Source organism: Sminthopsis crassicaudata, chromosome 2 (genome assembly GCF_048593235.1).
Source record: "Sminthopsis crassicaudata isolate SCR6 chromosome 2, ASM4859323v1, whole genome shotgun sequence".
NCBI classification, from domain to species: Eukaryota; Metazoa; Chordata; class Mammalia; order Dasyuromorphia; family Dasyuridae; genus Sminthopsis; species Sminthopsis crassicaudata.
The window spans coordinates 358,232,617-358,246,821 of record NC_133618.1 but is presented as its reverse complement, the minus strand read 5'-3'; the positions used below and the strand labels follow the sequence as shown (position 1 = coordinate 358,246,821).

Here is a 14,205-nt window from a genome sequence, read left to right as displayed (position 1 = left end):
TGCAAAAAAACTTAATTTCAACCACTTCTGTTTTTGGAAAGTTTAAATCACTCAATTCCTTGCTTCGAGCTATTCAATAGAAAATCTAATGTTTGGAAAACATATCTACTCACATATCTACTTCCAAATGCGAATAAGGATATGCCCAAATGTCAAAGAATTTGATATTTGGGGTTTCAAGTCATTAAAAAAATTAACAAATATTTTCAATATGAATATACTCCTGATCCCTGAATAGAGAAGCACCCACCCATGAAAGAACTCTTGATCAACTTGAAGCTATCTTTACTCTTTTCATTTCATAATATTAGACTTCTTGAGATATTTACAGATGTTATGATAGGCAGCAGGTCAAATAATCTGCACAGGGAGATTTTTATAATTTTTAATTTTTTCTTTGTGAAGAAAAATGTTTCTTCAAATAAATCTCCTAAAATACATGATGTGTGGAAAAACAAAAAGGCTATTTTAAAACTCCCCCCAAAACCATTTTATAACAAAATCTTCTTTCAATTGAATTTCATTGGAGAAAATAAATTCCATCTCAGTGATTTCCCTTCTGATAAGCTTTTAAAAAATAAAACTGTCTCTGAAGGAGGGGTGGGCAGGAATAAATGTCAATAAAGTGGAAACCTTTGCAGTGAGTGACTTAAGTCGGTTATTAAAGCCGTAGTTTTTTCTTGTTTTCTCCTCTTCTTTTCCTTTTTTTTTTCTTCCTAATTTTCTTGTGCCCTATTTTGAATCAGAAAACGCTGATTAAACCTAAGCATTTGTGAACTTTGTTGGTTTTAATCACCGAGGCCACGAGGAGTTTCCAAAGTCCAATAAAAATACTTAGATATGCACACCCAAAGCGCCGTATTTTTTGTTTTACTTTGTTTTATTTTTTAGGAGCGTTTCGCCAATCTTTCCTTTAGCTGAAATGATTGGCCTTAAGTCTGGATTGCATGTTTATCCGAAGCTGTTTTAGGTGAGACCCGAAGGGAAATCGCATTGTTGGGGAGATGATCTACATTAGGGATTCAGGAATTTCTCACCAGTAATATTCCCCCCCCCCCCTCCACAATTAATTCTTTTGCAGATCCTATCGACTACGAGCTATCAGAGCGACCAGATTTAGTAATCGAGCCTGGTGGTGGGGTGAGGGGTGGATTTGAATCACAGTATTCCCGTGTGAAAATAAGGAGTAACAGTAAAATCCGCTATTGTTTAAAAGGATTAGAGTTTAATAAGTGCGTCTTCTTTGCACCTATTCTCACAAACATTTTAAAAGTTCTTTTGTAGATGTTCACTCTTTCATTCCATGAAACAGTAAAGAGTTACCTTTCCTAGCAGTAATATATTTTATATGGGTATCTTAAATGTGGATTCTTTATTTTGAAATAAAATATTAACTCTTAATTCCTTGAATTCCCAAGTAAAGATGAAAGATATTTTCTAAGAATTTTTCTGTGAAATAGCCGTCAAAGACGCTAGGCGACAGCCCTCTTTGCTATTCTAACCTTTGTTGAATCCCTGTATGAGAGCTGTTTAAAAATTTGTTTGCTTTTCCAAAAAGTAGGGAATATCAGTCAGTTCTTCCAAACAGCGTCTTTCTTATCCATACCATGAAAAGACACAATTAAATTCCTCTTCTTTTATCCTAAGACACCCAAAGTTTCCTCCATAACATGAAAGAGATAGGTAACGGCAGCTAAATGTTCCAACAACAACAACAATAAAACAAGCAAAAAACAAACAAAACAAGAAAATTGTGTCCTCCAATATTCTGTGTGGAATGGCTACGGCGAGGAAAATCTACAACTTTTACCAACCTTTCCCTTTCGAGTAGATCACATTGTAACAAGGGACCGTTTGTTGCTGGTGATATTAAAAAAAGAGAGACTTAACGGGGGAAATATTTATTTGGTCTCTGAATTGATCAAATGACTGATTGATGTTAAATATTATAATCAGTAAATAGGCAGATGCAAACAATTTCCTCACTAACAAAAATGTTGCACTTTCGTGGTAAACCCCAAGGACTCTTTTAAAAATTCCTAAATTTCTGAAAAGAGAAATTGATAGAATTTGTGGCTGTTATAAATTCTAGGAAATGAGCATTTCAATCAGTGGGTCAGATTTTCTTTCTTTCTCTCTTTTTTTAAAGAAAAAACCAGAGTACTGAATTCTTCTTTAAGTTCTAGGAGGTAGTTTTGGATTTTTCTATGTCCAGATTGGATCAGTCCAGTTGCTCCTTTGACCTAAACTTTGTGCTCAGCCGTTTTCAGCCTTTCTCAATGCAATTCATTTTAGTTGTTTGTTTAAAGTTAATCTGAAGCACGATTTTTATTTTCTTTATCAAACAGGTTTTCATAAATTAGTATTTAAAGATATCCAAGTTTAAGACAAGCAATTCCGGCTAAAGAAAGACCTCTACAAATTAAGATATTTCTGTTAAACCTGTCTTTTTGAATCGAAAGTTTAAAATGCATTCCCAGTTGAGGGGACATTGGTTGGTGATTCTTTGTTTGTAGGTATAATCTCAGCCCCAGATGCTGCCATCTCCATCCAAACAATCTTTTCTCCGACTCTCTTTTCCCGCCTTTGAAACTGATCAGGAATTTACAGAAGGGCAAGTAAATAACATCAAAGCTCCAAACTTGTCTCCTCCTTAGAAGAGACGAGCCTTGAATGCCTCTAAAACAATTTCTTTGGAGCATTTTACTATCACTAAGTGCAGCATTACCTGTCTTTTATATTACTTAGGACTAGATAACTTTAGAATACAGCAAAATTTATCGTTTTGTTACATAGTTTCTCCACATCACGTCTCAGTATTCAGAAGAACATTTTTGGGGGGCGAAGTAAAGTGAGGGAATCCCGAGGACATTTGGGGAACTATCACTGCTGAGGAAGCAGAACTGATTAAGCCTGATGAATAGTTTACTTCCCCCATGTCTGTGACCTGCGCGGCGACAGGACACAAAGAGCTATTCCATCCATCTCTGGAGGGCTTTCCTCTGTTTGCTTTAGAATTTGGCGGGCATGAAACATTATTACGGCTTTAAAGGGGGGGTGGGGTGGGGAGAGGGAATCCCTCCTTGACCGTCATGTCCTTTCAAAAGGTGATTTTGAAATCGCGGTGAGCCGGGAAGCAGCCAAGAAATAATTCTCGGGTCTTCCTGGAAGGTGAGACCAAATGGCAGTTGCCACCACATTTATCTTTGCTCTCCCTCTTCTCCTTAATCGCCTGCTTTCCGCTCCTGACTTTTGCTCTTTTCAAGTAATTCAAAACCCTACTTGCAGAAAGCGGACAAACCTCAGGTCCTAATGTAGACCAGTGCCTGCGTCTTTGCAGAGAAAAACGCTAGCTTTGTCGGAATCCCCTGAGACAGCACTACATGGGCTGCCTTTGGCAGAGGGGATTGGGAGGGGGTGCGGTGTAGAGAAATGGGGGTGAAGGGCAAGGAGGGAGGGTTCTTGCTGAAGGCTGACAGGCGGCATTAGATTGACAATTTCTGCAACTAAACTTCAGCTAGACTTCCTGTCGGTGACTCTGAAACAATTAAATGAAGTTGGTGCATATATGTGTATATTCACATGCGTGTGTGTGTGCCGTGAATTGACCTGACCCCACTTTGAACAGATAGGGACTTCCTGCCGGGTAAGTGAGGGTAGAGAGGCATGTGTCTCACATTCCCAAGGACTAAGCAGTTCATTGTCCTTGTTCTCAAAGTCTCCACCTTTGCTGAGATCTCAGGATGAAATGAAGAGGAAAGATTGTGATGTGAAATATTAAACTCCAGGGCCCTGAAACCAGTTCCCTCCTTGACAGTAAAAAGTGGAATAAAAAGACCTCTCCTCCCCTCTTCTCTTTCACCCTCCCTCCCTCCCTCTTCATCTCTGGTTCTCTCCTTGAGTATCTCTCTAAAGCGGGGTCACTTGTATTTATTTAAAAGAAAGCTCAGTGAGAATCCAGCCTTTAAGAAGCAGCCCAAGTGGAAATGTGCCTAAGCTCAGGTGAGTTTCTTCCCTTTCCACTTTGTGAAGTGGGAGAAAAATAGTCTCTCCTGCCACCTGTTGGTAGTTTGGGGTGGTGAGTACAATGGAAGACAGGAAAGTGAGCAGAAGAGAATGTGAGATTTGGAGTGCTTGCCTTCTTAGCTATACCGAGAATTTTTAAAACTTTCTCTAGTAGATGAAGCATTTGAAGAGTGCTACAAAGTTCTGTGGTCACATGACAGATCTAGAAACCTTTATGGAGCTCCCCATTTCATGGTAACTTGAATTAGTGCTCACTTTTTGGGTCTCATCAGTCTGAGAAAGACGACAAGGGCTGGCTTTCACAAGGAGATAGCCAATTCTCCAGGAAGGAATTGCTGTTTCTCCCAAATGAGTAAAATACACCCAAGGTATTCTCAGTTGGAATTACTGCAAACAATGATATTATTAAGGGCTGGTTTCCGTTCTGTAAAATGAGGGAGTTGGATCATATGATCCATGATGTCCCTTCCAGCTCTAGATCTGTATCTGTGATTCAGGGTGATCTCTCTGTAGCACATTTTCTTTCAGTTTCATTGCTATTATTCTGTTGTGACAAGAAGCACCTACCTTCACTGTAAAGTCTAGGGACTTGGGTTCAGTTTGCCCCTCCCATGAAAATTATTTGAGCTGTCATTTAACCTCCATAGGCCTCAGCTTTCTTATCTGGAAAATGTAGGATTTAGACTGAATGGCTTCTGAAGTCCTTTTGAGATCTAGTTCTAAGGACCTAAAATGCTGCCTGTACAATTGGAAGGTAGTTCTCCTCTGGGTGCTATTATACTTCTCATTTAATCATCATAGGTGAGGAAATGATATTTTGCCAAAACAAGGGAGAGAGTTTCAGCCATAAGCAAAGGTCAAATATTGATGAAACCTGTGACAGTAAATGTGCTGACGTAGGTAGGTAATATAAAGGGAAGGTAAGCGTGGGGTGAATTTTTAAATCTTGTATATACATTCATACTCTCTCTTTTAGTACATAGTGTTCACTGAAGGTCTTAAGTTTACTTCCCGTTCTTCTTCTTGTCTCCTATCAACTTATGGGTGGGGAAGAGATCACTTTGGAAATGATCAAATGGGGGCAAAGTCGAGTCCAAAATGATTTCGGTAAAAATGCCACTGTTCTGGATGTGAAGTCATGGATTCTAATATTCTTTGATCAATGGGCTTTACTCCAAGTTATCTAGCTTTCCATAATACGGAGGAACTCCTGAAAAGGAACTAAGATGTCAGAGAATATAGGTAGTAGGCCAAGGAGAGGAGCAGGGGAAAGGGATACTGCTTACTTGTTTGGATTCTATGCAGAGAAAGAGTAATCGTTTGTAAATATTATAGATAGCATTCATCATTTCTTTTTGGGGAGGTAGGAGGAAGATGTTTACAAGACCCATAGGTGTGTATTTCAACCCACTGAGGGGTTGATTCATCACACTGAATGGATTGGTTGATTCAACCAAACAGCATTAACAGGTAAGTCTATAACAAAGTGGCACTTTTGAACAGAAGAAACTTTAGGAAGTTTGGCCCATAAATCTTCACTTGTGTTCATGCTAAAGTAACAATTCATCTAGAAAAAAAAATGTTTGCCAATTATGTGTTTTGGTAGCTGACAGTGCACGAAAGAATGAGCCAAGGAATGATTTGGACTGCACTTTTCAAGATGCCATTCATCATTCTGTATTTTACTGTTAAGTTTTTTAGATGAGGATTGTGTAATAGTGGGAGGTTTCAGGTGTAAGGGAGATGATGAATATGTGGGAGAACTGTGTGTGACAGTTTCATTTTCTAAGATAGAATGAAGGCTTTTTACCAATTCCTGCTGCCTGCTGTGAGTTACCTGACATGTGTTGAACCAGTTGCTGGCTCTTGCCTAAATTTGTAGAATGCAATATTTCTTCATTCTGTATTTGTTTTACACACAAAAGATGCACAGAGCTCAACCTCGCCCACCAGCAGTATTTGTATGTGTTAAACATAACATCCTTTTACAATCCAAGTTGGGTTTGGAGATCACTGCAGCTTACAGAAATTTAGCTTGAATGTATTCTCATATTTATTGTTATATTTATTGTAGATCTCCAAGTTTGACTATTTGTGTTCTTAGCTTTGACAACAGGACAGATCTACTTCATCTTGGATACCCTTAAAATCCCATCATAGAACAGGAACCTCTTTTCTCCTCTACTCACAAAACTACTCTGGAGACACTTTTATAAATCAAACTGCCATTTTTTTTTTTTCTTCCTTTTCCACATCTATGATACAAGGTTCAATGAAATGTTCGTCTTTATTTATTTATTTTTTTTGCTTTAAAATTTTTTGCTAATAATTTCCCATCCCCAAAGAATATTTTCTTAGTTTTAAGATTCATGTGAACTTTGGAGAAAAGGAAATTTAGTGCTGTTTTTTTCCATTCACCTCATAACTTCACCTAGGAGAAATTTGGCAGCATGTTCCATTGTGGGTATCTATTGACTTTTGAGCATTTCCATTGACTGAAATGTTCAGAAGCCAGAGGTCTCAATTTTGCCCTGCCTGTGCTCTTACTGACCACTGAGTGAGTAGCTCTTTGTAACCTTCCTAGATGGGAGAACTAAAGGAGGCAAAAAAATTCCAGTTAGCAAGAAATAGCATTTTTATGGAGCAGAAGGAATGCTAGAAAAGTCAGTAAACTTCCAGGCCTTCTGGTCCCATGAATAGAAGAAGGTGGGGGTAGACTTTGCCAGCTGCTTATTTGCTCTGGAGTACAAAAGCAGCCTCCCTCTGTGCTACCTCTTTTCATTTCTAGGTACTGTGACACAAACTCATCACTGGCTGAATGCACCTTTCCACAATACCGTCTATCATACAGCTACTGATGGACTAAAATAAGATGAACTTTAAACACACCTGACACAGGTGGCTCTTGCCTTTCAGTTTGGAATGGCTAACAGCCACCTGGCTGCCAATTCCCCCATCACACCACCTCCACAACCATTGCCATTGCCACTGCTACGGTCAGAGAAAATAATTCACTTTGCTGACAATCTTCCCTTTGTGTCTGTTTGTTCTTTCCAAATCAGGCCTTTCAGCAGGGTTGGGAGAAACCTGTCAAGAGAGAGCAGCTTTTGTTAACTTGTAAAGCTAAAAAGAGTCTAAAATAGGAAATTAACAAAGAGTTTCTTTTTATTATCTTCCATTGCTCTAATTTCTGTGGCTAAGAGAAGAACGAGGCAGGGAAAAGACCACGTGGGTAATTTCCAGCTAATTGTGCTCATTCAATATATTTTTTTTTTTTTGCTCATGCTCTTTATCCTGTACAAAAGCAAAAAAATAAATGAATTCTTTTGTAGTGGAATTGGTGGTGATGCTTGTGCAGAGGTGCTTTGCCATTTCCCTGGGCAGTTTAGTTCAACTTCATGCATAATAATCTAGTATCTCTATGCATTTCCCTAGATCTGTGAAAAAGAAAGGAAGAAAAGTAGAAAGGAAGGAAGGAAGAAAGAAAAAGAGGGAGAGAGAAAGAAAGGAAGAAAGGGAAGAAGAAAGAAAGAAAGAGGAAGGAAGGAAAGAAGGGAAGAACAAAGAAAAAGAAAGAAGAAAAGAAAGAGAAAAATAATGAAAATAAAAAAGGAAGAGATAAAGAGAAATAAAGGCAGGAAAAAAGAAATAAAAAGATAAAGAGAGACAAAGTCTTTTATTGGCAATAATTTTTGACAGTCTCTGAACCAGGGCTTCTGGGGTTCTTATTCTCCCCAGGCAACTTTGAGGCAACTCGATTTTCAAACTTGCTTTATAACTGGATAGGAAATTACTTCGTCTGGAATTAAGCAAAGCTAAGACTGTATAGTAATCCTTGGAGTCTTTGTCCACAGCTGCTTCAGGTTCATTTGTTTTACTTTCCATTGACTGAGATAACATATTCCAGAGGCTAGAGAAAAGCCAAGGTGGTATATGGAAAAGTAGTTTAAGTGGGAATGTTGCTTCTTGTATAGGCAAGAGATTAGCCCCTGATCCATAGGGAAAATTTTTTTGCAAGTGGGCTTTAGCTATATTTGACTCCCTGGTTTATCAAAGGTTGAAACTATGAGGTGATGTAGTTTTGTAGTTGTAGGGTTTTTTGTTCTTTTTGTTTTTGTAGTTTTAAAATTTTTTCACCACTAAGAATTTTATTTTTTCTTCTGTAAGAGGTTGCAGTCCTAACAATTATGATTTGGGAATTAGGAAAGGAAAACAAAGCAATCAAATTGGTATTCTTTTTGTCAAGTTGGAGAATCTTGAGTATTTTTATAGGAGTTTTCTGATATTACTTAATTCATATAAGGAAGGCTATCTGATTATCCTACCACTTTAGAGATAAGAAAATGGACCAGCAATTTTTTTCTCTTATGATTGTTAAATCTAAACTCAGAAGGACATCTCACAACTCCTGGGTGTGGGGTGGGGATAGTATATTTTATTGGAGATCACAATGGAATTTCTGTTTAAATGCATCAGAACTCTTGGAGTTTTCATAAAGATTTTTATAATTATTAATACTTTCCCAAGAAAATAATAATAAAAGCCTCTCACTTTTTAATACTTGGATATTCACTGAGAAAAGACTATGAAATTCTAGGTTCTCAGCAGCAACCTGGAGATATAGAAACTACCAATTACCAATACAATCTGAGTTGGACTTTGAGCATACTGATGCCAGAATTTGTCCAACTAGGGAAATCTCAGAGCACCAAATAAAAAAGCTAGGCTGTTTTCCCCTTTTTTTTTTTTTTTCCTTACAAGAACTATTCCCTTTTCTATTAAGTGATGTCAGATGCTTGAATCCAGAATAAACCTCCAGGAAGAAAAATGAATTTGCATGTAGGTGATTATTCTTAGCTCTTGTCATCCCCATTCACTCCCAATATTTTTGTATTGTAAATTGCTCTGGAGACATAGTTAGTTTGCTATGATGTACTGAGGTCATGATTGTGAGAGCATAAAGTCATAGATCAAAAGCTTAGGAGACCCTAAAAATTATCTATTTCAGTTCTCTTTTTTATATTATTAAATAGTTTCCCAAGATTTCTTTTTACCTTTTTATGTTTCTCTTGAGTCCTATATTTGGAGAACAAACTTTTTTTTTTTTTTTTTTTTGTCAGAAATATATGGAATTCACTTATTTCATTGAATGTCCATCTTCTTCTCTGGAAGAAAATGCTCATTTTGGCTGGGTAAGTTATTCTTGGCTGGACACCAAGTTCCTTAGCCTTTTGAAATATCAGATTCTAGGCCCTTCAATCTTTTAATGTGGACACTGCTAGATCCTGAGCAGTCCTTATTGTGGCTCCTCTGTATCTGAATTGTTTTTTTCTAGCTGTTTGTGGTATTTTTTCTTTGGTCTGATAGTTCTGAAATTTAGCCACACTATTTCTTGGAGTTTTGATTTTGGGATCTCTTTCAGTAGGTGATCGATGAATTCTTTCAATGTCTATTTTACCCTAAGTTTCTATAACATCTCAGCAGTTCTCTTTGATGATTTCCTGAAAAATAGCATCTAGGTTCTTTTATCATCATGATTTTTCAAGAAGTCCAATAATCCTCAGATTATCTCTTTTAGATCCATTTTCCAGGTCTGTTGTTTTCCCAAATAGGTATTTAACATTGTTTTCCTATTTTTTCATTTTTTTAGTTTTGCTTGACTGATTCTTGGTGTCTCCTTGACACATTCATTTCCATTTGTTCAATTCTGATTTTTAACGATTATTTTCTTCATTTACTTTTTATTTTTTTGTAATTGTCCCAATTGAGTTTTTAAATGAGTTGTTTTGTTCTGTGGAATTTTTTTCCATTTTGCCAATTTTATTTTTAGAGAGCTATTTTCTTTTTCCAATTCACCAATTCTGTTTTTCAGAGAGTTGATTTCTTTATCCACTGTATCTTGTAATAAGTAATATGACTTATCCTGATCCCCTTGCAAAGCTTCCCTTTCCTTTCCCCATTTTCTTTCTAGCTCTCTTTTAAGAGAGCTTTTAATTTCTTCTATGAGAGCCTTGTGTGATGGGGACCAGGTTATGTTACCATTTGGGGCTTCATCTGGAGACAATCTGCTTTTAGTCTCCTCAGGGTTTGAAGTCTGCTTTCTTTCAGTATAGAAACTATGTATAGTTAGAGCCTGCTTTGCTTTTTTATTCATTTTGACAAAGAAGAAAAAGAAGAAGAAGAAGAAGAAGAAGAAGAAGAAGAAGAAGAAGAAGAAGAAGAAGAAGAAGAAGAAGAAGAAGGAGGAGGAGGAGGAGGAGGAGGAGGAGGAGGAGGAGGAGGAGGAGGAGGAGGAGGAGGAGGAGGAGGAGGAGGAGGAGGAGGAGGAGGAGGAGGAGGAGGAGGAGGAGGAGGAGGAGAAGGAGAAGGAGAAGGAGAAGAAGAAGAAGAAGAAACAACTGCAGTTTGCTTTTGGGGCAGTGTGGTATTACCAAGCTTCTTCTATACACAACAGGAATTAGCAGTGAAGCAGCAGTGGGACAGCAATGGCTTTGCTGGGTCTGTAAAGTGGTTGTATTCTGAGAGCCTGCTGAGTCACTTCAGGTGCTGGGTGGGTGTGGCCAGGTCCCGAGAGACTCTAGTGTTTTGGGGTTATAGTCTTTACCCCCTGTGTTTATAGCTTCTCTGCTAATCTACTGGCTTGCTGCTAGAGCAAAGTAGCTAACACTGTGGTAGAATTCTTCCTGCAAATTTTCTACTGGCTGAGACTACCCCCCACCCCATTCCAGCTTGCTTAGTTTGACCTGCCTTCCATGCTCTCACTGCCAATTTGCCTGATGCTGTGTCTGGCCTGGCCATCCCACCTGCAAGCAAAAACAGACCTTTTCTGGTGAATTTCAAGATGATCTTCTGTTAGTAATGTATTGTACTCCCAATAATCGTGGGTTTTGACTATCAAGCATTAATTCTGAGGCTGATTCATTAAAAAGTAGTCTGAGGGTAAGGGAGAGCTTAGATAGACTTGTGTGTCCTCTCCACCATCTTGGCTCTGCCTCCTGTGTATGTTATTAAATATTTTATTAAAATCTTTTCACTATGAACTTAATAAAAACTAACAAATATAAATATTTCAAAATGTACAAACAAAAGCCTTTGGATTTGTCATGTAGTTTGTCATTCTCCCCTCATTTCTGTCCCCACATACTAAGTATAGATTGTTTTTTTGTTAGGATTCTTACAAGATGCTAAGTCACTGGAATGGATATAATTATCTAATGGTTCAGTATGATTAATCTGATCCTACAAGGAGATGTTATAGGCCAGAACTTGAAACAAGGTACTGAGTGGAATTGAGGAGACAATGATTAAATCTAATTTAGCATTGATTTAATCCTACAACAAATAATGGTTTCCTAGTGATGAAATGATTGATATATACTCAGTGTGCACCATATAAGCAGGAAGTTCTCAGGGCCAAGGAGGACTTTGGGAAAACTTCTTGGGGGATTCAGAGTGAAGATTCATTCCCACTTCAACCTTTGTGCTGGCTGGAGACATTTAGACAAGAGCTCTCAGGGAACCAACAAAAGAGATAGGCCTCTAAAAAAGCTGGCCAGACCCCAGGAAAAGATTCAAGACTTTGAAGGACACAATAAAGGATCCGGACTTTAACTCCAGGCTGCATTTTTGGATTATGGAACTGAACTGAAACTAAGGCTGCTCCCAGAAGCTCCCCAAGAAACCTGTCCCCAAGAGAATGATTATGATTTAGAGAAGAAAAGAACATTACAGTTTTTATTTTATTTTTTATGGAATTCAAATTTAACATGGTAGTTCCAACACTGCCCTGTTTATCTCAGTACCCTTTTGAACTTTTTCCTGCTCTTTTCTGTTTATCTTTAAAAATAATTTCTCAGACCTATATGAACTGATGCTGAGAGAAATGAGCAGGACCAGGAGATCATTATATACTTCAATAACAATACTATATGATGATCAATTCTGATGGATGTAGCCCTCTTCAACAATGAGATGAACCAAATCAGTTCCAATAGAGCAGTAGTGAACTGAAGCAGCTACACCTAGCGAAAGAACTCTGGGAGATGACTATGAACCACTACATAGAATTCCCAATCCCCCTATTTTTGTCTGCCTGCATTTCTGATTTCCTTCACAGGCTAATTGTACACTGTTTCAAAGTCTGGTTCTTTTTGTACAGCAAAATAACTGTGTGGACAAGTATACATATATTGTATTTAACTCATACTTTAACATATTTAATATGTATTGGTCAACCTGTCATCAGGGGGAAGGGGTGGGGGGAAAGAAAGGAAAAGTTGGAACAAAAGGTTTTGCAATTGTCAATGCTGAAAAATTACCCATGCATATATCTTGTAAATAAAAAGCTATAATAAAAAAATTAAAAAAAAACTAGAATGAAAAAAACAAAAAAACAAAAAAAAATTTCTCTATGCTAAATAGGTAGGTGAATAATGAATGACCATTCATTTGGCCTCGAGTGAGTAAGATCTGATTTCAAATGTAAGCTCAAATGCTTTCTAACTGTTTGACCCCTGGCAAGTCACTTAACCTCTGCTTCAGTTTCCTCTTCTGCAAAATCGGGATAATAATGATAACATCCACTTACCAGGATTATTGTGAGGAGGAAATGAAATATTTGAAAAGTGCTTTTTAACCTTACAATATATATGTGTGTCTGTGTATATAAAGTACAACTTCCTTTTTTTTTTTTTTTAGTGCAATTAATTCCCATCCTCTATATCCTTCCTTAACTGTACCTAAAAAAAAAAAAATCCAGAAAGTTTTCCTTTCTAACAAATAAGCATAGTCATGAAAAACATATCTTTATATTGTCTTTGTCTGAAAATATCTCCTACCTTGCCCCACCATTTTTTTCTTTTTTTAAAAATTTTTACAAAAATTTTATGCATAGTTAATTTTCCAGCATTGACAATTGCAAAACCTTTTGTTTCAACTTTTCCCCTCCTTCCCCCCACCCTTCCCCCAAATGGCAGGTTAACCAATACATGTTAAATATGTGAAAGTATAAGTTAAATACAATATATGTATACATGTCCAAACAGTTATTTTGGTGTACAAAAAGAATTGGACTTTGAAACAGTATACAATTAGCCTGTAAAGGAAGTCAAAAATGCAGGCAAACAAAAATATAGGGATTGGGAATTCTATGTAGAGGTTCATAGTCATCTCCCAGAGTTCTTTCACTGGGTGTAGCTGGTTCAATTCATTACTGCTCTCTTGGAACTGATTTGGCTCATCTCATTGTTGGAGATGAATTGATCATCATATAGTATTTTTGTTGAAGTATATAATGATCTCCTGGTCCTGCTCATTTCACTCAGCATCAATTCATGTAAGTCTCTCCAGGTCTTTCTGAAATCATCCTGTTGGTCATTTCTTACAGAACAATAATATTCCATAACATTCATGTACCACAATTTATTCAGCCATTCTCCAATTGATGAGCATCCATGTAGTTTCCACTTTCTGGCCACTACAAAGGCACATACAGGTCCCTTTCCCTTCTTTAAAATCTCTTTGGGATATAAACCCAGTAGTAGCACTGCTGGATCAAAGGATATCCACAATTGGATAACTTTTTGAGCAGAGTTCCAAATTGCTCTCCAGAATGGCTGGATGTATTCACAATTCCACCAACAATGTATCAGTGTCCCAGTTTTCCCACATCCCCTCCAACATTCTGCATTATCTTTCCCTGTCATTCTAGCCAATCTGACAGGTGCGTAGTGGTATCTCAGAGTTGTCTTAATTTGCATTTCTCTGATTAATAATGACTTGGAGCATCTTTTCATATTTGCCCCACCATTTTGACAGAGGAGAGCACTGTATGTCTTTGTTGTCTTTCCTATGGGAATAGAATTATCTGACAGTCTTGAACTAGAGTTTTCTTTGTACATAAAGATTGTTTGATTTCTCTTTGTTACCCCATTGGCATACTATATTGGCATATAGTAGGAACTTAATAAATGCTTTTTAATTGACTAACTTGGTAACTTTTGAAGTACATTATATTAGCCCCATTTTATATATGAAGAAACTGAGGCAGATAGAAGTTATGACTTAGCTATGGTATAGCTAGTAAATGTCTGAAGCAGGATTTGAACTTGGGTCTTCCTGACTCCAGGTCCAGAAATTTGAACTAGGATATGAAGGTCTTGGGATCTGTGTTGATAGAGG

At 37.4% G+C, this 14,205-nt stretch overlaps 1 long non-coding RNA gene across 1 annotated transcript in view; it reads left to right on the top strand.

The window, feature by feature from the left end:
- Positions 1–3,094: 3,094 nt before the first annotated feature.
- Positions 3,095–14,205, top strand: part of LOC141553504 (uncharacterized) — a 58,324-nt gene continuing 47,213 nt past the window's right edge. The window contains exons 1-2 of the long non-coding RNA XR_012485482.1: positions 3,095–3,171; positions 9,147–9,218. This is a non-coding gene — a long non-coding RNA (uncharacterized LOC141553504). The remainder of the gene's footprint in view (positions 3,172–9,146; positions 9,219–14,205) is intronic.